We start from the raw sequence: 8,640 nt of genomic DNA, 5'->3' as shown, positions 1-8,640 counted from the left end.
GACAATCAGTTTTTGGGTCAGTTTGAAATGTTAAAATTGACAAGAGGGACTTCGATTATATATGATATGATCGAACTGGTTAATTATATATGATATGATTGACTTTATGTAGGAGATATATTGATTGGAGGAAATTGGATATAAATATGATTTATATTTAGTGGAGGAGAAAACACTATGGTTGATATATGATATTAAACTATAGGTTAATGAATATAATATGATTATATTTATTATTTTTTAATTGGACAATTATGAGATAATTGGCCGTTGTTTTCTTTGTAACTGTGCGTTAATGGGAAGTTCCATTCGGTTTTCGTAACTGAAGAATAAAATGAAAATTGTTTTCATTTTGCAATCAACACGGTTATTTGCTCAAAAGTAGTGTGCTGCCTATCGCTTAGTAAAATCAGAAACTATACGATAGCTTGCTTTTACTACATGATCGCATACATGAGCGCGCTTCTTTCTAAACGATCACTTACATTTTACTAAACGATCGCTTAGCACCGAGCATTTATTAAACGATCGTATAGACGATCGCTGACCTTTTCCTACACGATCGTGTACTTTACCTAAACAATCAAGCATTTTGTCTATACGATACACTCGCCTTTCTCCCACTTGCTTGCTCGTTGTATATGATCTTCATTCCTCCTCCCCTCTACCAAATCCGAATAGAGCCCACTCTTTGGATTCTTACTTCGAGAATACTAAGGATTCTAATTGGTGGTGCCATCCCCATCTTCGTCTGTTCGTGTGGAGTCTGTTCGTGGTAGACAATCGTATTTTTGCTGAACGATAGCTTGTCATTCCAGCGAGAGCGAGAGCGTCCGTTCAAAGAGAGAGCGAGATTTGCCGAGAAGAAAGAGTCTTTAACTGGTAAGTTTTCTTGTTCTCTTGTTTGTTAATCATTAAGCATGCCGGTAATTTACAGTTTGATGCATATCTGTATGTTTGAATATAAATGTGATAATTCTGTCACAATGTCTTTGGAAAGATCCGCTTCCACTCAGAGGTACTATTGTAAAAGAGTTTCTTCAAATGTTTCGCTTATCTTATATGATTTCTCACCTGAAATTATGCATCCAACACTAGATGGTTCCATGTTTGAAATGAAACCTATCATGCTTCAGGTATTTGATAAAAAAAAATGAATTACATTGTAATTTTTTAAATACAAAAATCACATTTGACTTCTAAAGCTGAAGAAACTCATTATTATAAAGTAATGACAAAGAAAAAAGAAAATTAATTACAATGTAATCTTCAAATACAAAAATCTCATTCAACTTCTAAAATTGGAGAAACCCATAATTTAAGTAAGATTGGTTGGCAAAGAAAAGAGAAAGCTAATTACAGTATAATTCTTCAAATACAAAAATTTCATTCAACTTCTAAAGCTAAAAAAACCCCAAATTATAAATAAGATTTGTTGGCAAAGAAAAAAGAAAGTTAATTTCAAGTACACAATTAATTACAGTGTATTTGTTCAAATACAAATATCTCATTTAACTTCTAAAGTTGGAGAAGCCCATAATTATAAGTAAGATTGGTTGGCAAAGAAAAAAAGAAAGTTAATTACAGTGTAATTCTTCCAATACAAAAATTTCATTCAACTTATAAAGCTGAAGAAATTCATAATTATAAAGTAAGATTGGTTGGCAAAGAAAAAAGTAATTCTTCTTTATAAGATCATTTTTTTTCCCGAAATCTTTAATATTGAAATATCTAGTCCACGACTATACTTGAGCTCAAAGAAATAGGGAAAATCATGAGAGAGAAATGATAGGGAAGAAAAACCCAATCACCCTTGTCAATGCAATATGGGATAAATCTCTGCTCAAGCAAATACATCATCACAATCTAGTCTAAAAGCCGACATTTTAACCACATGCAACTGCATGTAGTTGTTATCAACAAAACATTATAATTGGCTAAGGAGATGCAGTGAAGTACGTAAGAATGGAGAATCGAATTAGTTTCAGAGCTTGGTACTGGGCTATATATATATATTAGATAATTGGAAAAAAAGGGAAAATACATCTTTTATCTTAATTCCAAAACAATATGAGAAGATAATTTACAAGAAAATCGGGATCTATGGTTAACAAAAATCGGCAACACAAATTTAGTTACGCTAAATATTTGGTTGAGGGGCCTTTTGGGTATTACAAAAAATCAATGTCACACGCAAAGGGAAGGTATTATATAATTAAAGTGTGGGGTGGGGGAATCGAACCTCAAACCACGAGTTGAGCTACGCTCTTGTTGGCATTTACTTTTCTTATTGTTTTTAATTTTGTTGTTTTATTTATATGCATAAGAAAATTTAGACTATTTCTCGATTTGTGCATGTCATCCTTGCGCAAGGGCCATGCTAATCGTCTCTATATCGTTCTAATTTTATTGGATGTCCCCGAAGGGACATTGTTTATGATCTTTTTTTATAAGACTTCAACTTCAATAAATGTTCAGTTTTTTAATTTCTTTTTCAACTTCTTCTCCTAGTCTACCAGATAAGTTCTTTTAATTTACTTTTTTTTTTTTGTTGTTGTTTTTAAGTTTGTTGTTTTATTTATATGCGTCTAGTTTTCGTATTTTGATTCATTTTTATTTTTTTGTTTTAGTTTTTTAGTTTATATTATTTTCTTTATTTTTAATAATTTATGGACCTTAGGTAAACATCTTAAATTCTGCTTGTTGGAATATTTAAATTATGATGTTATTGTTATGTTGTCAATTTTTTATGAATTATTAGAACTATTCACCTTATAAATTATTTTACTAAATTATAAAGTCTCTTGTCAACAATATTTCTATGTCTAAATCAAATTACTTTATGGGCGTTTGAGGTAAGAAATTGATTATTATAGTCCTAGTTATTATAGTTGGATTATAATAGTTTGTGTTTGAGGTGTAGATTATTTTAGTTTGGGTTATAATAATATGTGTTTGGGATGTAAAATATTTTAGTTTAAAAAAAATAGTAAACAGTATAACAAACAATAAAAAAATGATGAATGTTGAATAATAAAAATCATAGCAAATAGTAAATACGGTAGCAAATGAGAACTAATTGAGAGTTTTAAAATACTAAGTACTGTAGCATGAGGTGATTATTATAGTTTTAAGATAGTTATTATCTCAAACATCTCATTTGTAATTATAGTCCATTACAATTAATTTATCAATGAATTCTATTAAGATTACACCGATTTTCATTATGGATTAGTAAACGTGGTATAACTTTGGTGGAGTTCGGCCCAATCCGGAGCCCATTAACCGACAGTCGACATCCGATTGGGCCGCCCGCGGGCAAAGTTTCGATTTCCCTTTACAATGGAGTGTATAAAGGTTGTTCGCTACTAATAGGGTTTTTCTTTATCCCGCCGTCTGCTTCCAAGCTCGCCGTCGATCGCCGGAACTCGAAAATGGTACGTATTGTTATCCTTCTCTCTGAACTTTCTTCCCCGTAAACTTGATGCTATTCATTGTTCTTTAATGGACGATTGAACTTCTGCGAATCTGTAATACGATTTTCTCCTCTCTTCCAATCTCCAGCCGTCACACAAGACTTTCAGAATCAAGAAGAAGCTCGCGAAGAAGATGAGGCAGAATAGGCCAATCCCGCACTGGATCCGCCTGAGAACGGACAACACGATCAGGTATTATGCCTACGCTATTTCATCTTTATATTTTCTTTTGAATCTGGCTTTCTCTCTCTCTCGCATCCATTTTGAGTCTTACATTCTGACGTTCTACTTTCGATCGTATTACAGATACAACGCAAAGCGCAGGCACTGGCGTCGCACCAAGCTAGGGTTCTAAGGTGCTTTCGAATCAATAACTTCAATGTTCATTTACCTTGATTTTGTTAAGATTGAGAACTTGAATTTTCGCAGGGACCTATTTTTGTATTTGTGCAACTGAAATTTAGTTTATCTGATATTTTTGTTTAGTCATCGTTACACTCAAGTTTGAAGTGCTTTGGAATAGAGAGAATTTACTATCAATGGTTATATCTGTGGTGTAGCAGTTTCTCCAAACCTTTATGGCATTTACCTGCTTCTGTTCTCTAAGGATTTGGATGAGATCGATAGGCATTTCTTTATGAAATTGATTGAATTGTGTGGCCAATTTGTTACGTTAGTCTTTCTGTTCTCCCCTTCTTAGAATTGATATAGTCATTCCTGGGATTTAGCTTTTATTCGTTTAATTATTCTGTAAAATCTGGTTGGTTCAGGTCGAGCCAATTCATAAAATTGTGTGGCCTTACATCCATAATTGACCTTCATTTTCAGTGGAAGATAATCAAGAAGTTTCAACTAGCTTATCCTAGTATTGACTTAGGTTGTACATTACATCATATTCAGCCACAACCTTGTTGGTGGTTCTGAAAGAGAAAAATCTTTTCTAGATACCCCTCTATAAAGTACTAAAGGGGTATAACTTCAACTTAACCCAAACAACTGTTCTACACTTCTGAGTACTTCCATCTATAGTTGATCTAAATAGACTAGTCATTGTTAAGAAAGTCGGTAGACGTAGAGAACTTGGCAGTGGCGAGATGCCAAAGGGCAAGGTTCCAGCATAGAAATCCCTCCTTTATCTAAATTGGATTTACCAAACTACTCTAGGCAGAGACTCGTGGTATCTCTGTAATTGACGACCAATAATATCTAGAGGATTTAGATTCCATTGATTTGATGGATTCTTTGCTCTCGAGTTTTGAATTGGCTGATAGTATCGAAATTGAACTCATTTACTCAAATTTCATTGAACTATTTGATGTTGGCACGTCAGTGTACATTGCCTTGCTTCTGCCAAGTGCTCTCCCTATACCAACTTTATTGACAATCTGATCAAATTAGTGTTTTTTAATTGCATTTTAGACTGTATGTAGAGCTTAGGTGTGAAGGAAGTTGAGGATTGTATTAAAGGAAACGGAGAAGTAAATCTCTAGCTGAAATCCCTATGTATGGGATTTTAAATTTGAGGATGAGAAGATTTAGAAACCCTTTCACTTAATTCTTTTTAATCTCTCTCAGGCTCCAATCTGTCTTATATTTTGATGGTCCAATTTTGAATTTATTTTAAATTTAATGCGAGTTTATGATGTTTAGGTATTTTTGCTTCCTACGTTAGATGCATTCATTGTTTATGTTGAATTTGTTTGAGATTAAGAACTTCACGTTTCCTGAGAACAAATTACAATTAATATATAATTGTACAAACTAAGGTTGAAGACTTGTTAGTGATGTATGGTTTTTAAAATTTCTCATTCGGATTCGGTTCAAAGTCACTTAAAATAAAATCATCTTCAAAAATTTTACCAAGAAACATAGAGGAAGACAAAGAAATAAAAGAATTGACTATCTATTTTATTCTTGTATTTTTGTCTAATTTACATTAATAACTGGATTTTAAGAAATCTTAAACAAGAGAAAATTATCAAGTGATTGGAATCATGTTGTGGGTTGAATATTAGGATATCTCCAAGCTCCATGGGAACAAGTGGAACAAATTTTCACTTCTTAGCATATATATAATCATTTTAGTATTTAGCTTTATATTCTTTTAATCTGTTAGATCGGTTTAGTTTAGGTGGAGCCAATTCATAAAAGTGTAGCCAAAATATACTTTTACATGCATAATTCGAATTTCATTTACAGTTTAAGATAATCAAGAAGTTCCATCTAATATAATCATTACATAATCATAATATACATTACATAATTTCATTCATAATCATAATCATTTACAGTGTAGAGACTTAAAATATACATTACACAATCATATACAGCTACACCCTCATGGGTGGTTCTGAAAGAGAAAAAAACCTTTCTGAGAAACCCTCATATACTAATTCTATAGAATACTCCTAACTATAATTTTGACCCTGTACACTATTCTATACATTCTATAAGTACTACATTCGTGTCCTTAAATTCTGATTTCTTCCATCTATAATTCATCTAAATAGATTAGTTGAGGTAGAGAACGATGCCGAAGGATGAAATTTACATTTGCATCCTTGAGTTTCGAGTACTTCCATCTGTAGTTGATCTAAAATTACTAGTCTTGGTTAAGAAAGTTGGTAGAGGTAGAGAACTTGGCGTTGGCGAGGGGCCAAAGGATGAGGTTCCAGCGTAGAATAAATGTTCATTTACCGTACGAGTGAACTTGACAGTGCGTAGAAACCTAAGATTGCCCTTGTTTAGACGTCGTTTATGTGGAGGTTTGATAGGTATGGCTATCTTCTCGGAACCATCTCGAGAAGGGAGAAGAACTTGCTTTGAGGGAATTTCCATGGAGTTTAAAACAAACAATGAATGCTTCGATAGAAAGGGAAGAGAACAATTTGGTTCGTTTGATTTGGCGAGAGGAGGGAGTAGGCTTTATAGGATGAATTTATCTCTGGTTTAATAAGATGGAATTACGATTTAGACTTGGATTTCGATTTCCATTTTATAGTGAATAATAGAAATAAATTTGAAATTATTTAATCTGTCAATTTTGTTTTTATTAATTTGATCTTTTAAAAAGAAATAATATAGTTTTTTTTTTTTCTCAACCAAATGATATATAGATTGATTTAGTTTTTTTTTATAAAATTAATTTGGATTTGGATTTGAATTTGAATATCTTTCTAAGAAATAAAAACAACAAAAAAAATCAAAGAGAGTAAAATACGTAGTTGACATTATTTATTTTAATTATAAGATGAAAATAAAGAAGAGTGTTATTTATATATATATATATTAGGTAGACAACAAAAAAAATTATTTTTGAAAGTTGTTTTTGGATTTTGTGATTTAAATAGTGCAAAATCTGAAATATATATGTTTTTTTTGTATCTATAATTTGAATTTTAAAATTAAAATACAAAATTATATTAAATAAAGATTAAAATATTTATAAAAATATTATATTATGTTTTAAACCAAATCTAAGTTTCTTTTTAAATTAAAATATGTATTATGTAATGTATTATAAATTAAATTACGTTAAATTCTAAGTTTAGTCTCTATGATTTGGATAAAGGTAGTCATTTTAAATTTTGGAATTTAGTTCTTATTGTTTGATATAACTTTATATATAGTACCTAAGGTTTGTGAAATCCTCTTAATTAGTCACTACTACAGGGATTATTTATTATAAAACTTTTATTAAACCATAGGGCGTATATTTTAGTTATGAATCATAAGACCTAAATTTTAACTTGTTCTAAACTATAGAGATTAAAATTTTAATTTTTTCTGTAAATGATATAATATTACAAAATAATAGTTTTACAATTTTTTTTAACATAAAACATGATCGTGAATAAATTAATAATAATTTTACAATTATTTAAATTAGAATCCAATTTCTGAATTCTATTGCCAAACACACATATCTGATTTCAAGTTTTTGCTTTTAAATTCTCTATCAAACCGACCTTAAATTCTCCAGTCTATAATCTTCCCGTTGTATATAAAAAGATGACTAAAACTCACTTATTCGATCCAATTTTCTTTCTACTCTGAGTTCAATCTCTTGGTACGTTTAGTGCAATTTTAGAAGATCCTAATCTCAATTGCATCCACCAAACTCCACATAATCCCAACTCTAGGAAGTCCCTTAACACTCCCAATATTCCTCCTAATCTCTCTTCAGCTCCGATTTGCTTACATTTTGTTGGTCCAATTTCGAACGTATTTTAGATCTAGTGACAAATTATAATTTTTAGGTATTTTCCCTTATTACGTTTGTAATGATCCGGCCTTTTTTAGTACTTTGATAAAGGTTGTTACTCATAATTACACATTTACATTCAAAATATTTTGACCATTAAGAAAAATAAATTTCATTAAAATAATAAACATAGTTTTCCAAAATAAATAACAAATAAGTAAAGCATTTGTCCGGGGCCCCTAAAATAATGAAGAAAAAAAAATAACTTGAACAAATAAAATTTTGACTAACATTGAGTTTCAAATCAAAACTTTTAAATAGCTTGAAAACGTAAATTGAGCGGAAGCGATTTACATGTCCCATATGGCATGATCACAAGTCCCTCTCGTCACCTACCGATCCATTCCTATCACTACCTGAAAAACATAAATTAAGAAAGGTTGAGTATAAAATACTTAGTAAGTGATTCCATTATCGAGATCAGGCTATGCATCCACGAGCAAAGAAAAATAGCCCGTGGCTCATACAGTTGCATCGATTTTTTTATAATGAAAGGAAAACCAAAAGACGTATTATCTTGCCTTGAAATGCATGTCTAGCGGCCAATAAGCACACTGTCAAACATGATAATAACATGAACATGAACCATGTCTAGCGGCTCGTAGGTACACCGTCAAACATGATAATAACATGAACCTGAACCCATCGACTCATGCATGTCTAGCGGCCCGTAGGCACACCGCCAAACATGATAATAACATGAACGTAAACCTGTCGGATCACGCATGTCTAGCGGTCCGTAGGCACACCGTCAAACAGGATAATAACATGAACGTAAACTTGTCGGTTCACGCATGTCTAGCGGTCCGTAGGCACGCCGTCAGACATAATAATAACATGCGTTAAGGCGAGACAATAAATCGCTCTATTAGTCTATTCATGCATCACATACATAATATC

At 31.7% G+C, this 8,640-nt stretch overlaps 1 non-coding gene across 1 annotated transcript; it reads right to left on the bottom strand.

Moving 5' to 3' along the window:
- Positions 1 to 2,326: 2,326 nt before the first annotated feature.
- LOC120087442 (U6 spliceosomal RNA) lies at positions 2,327 to 2,429 on the bottom strand. Its single transcript, XR_005484581.1, has one exon. It is a non-coding gene; the product is annotated as a U6 spliceosomal RNA (small nuclear RNA).
- Between the last annotated feature and the right edge of the window lie 6,211 nt (positions 2,430 to 8,640).

Source organism: Benincasa hispida, chromosome 9, assembly GCF_027475165.1.
Source record: "Benincasa hispida cultivar pf3 chromosome 9, pf3_genome.v1.1, whole genome shotgun sequence".
Taxonomy (NCBI): domain Eukaryota; kingdom Viridiplantae; phylum Streptophyta; class Magnoliopsida; order Cucurbitales; family Cucurbitaceae; genus Benincasa; species Benincasa hispida.
Note: the sequence above shows the minus strand (reverse complement) of the source record. Positions and strands in the feature narration are given on the sequence as shown.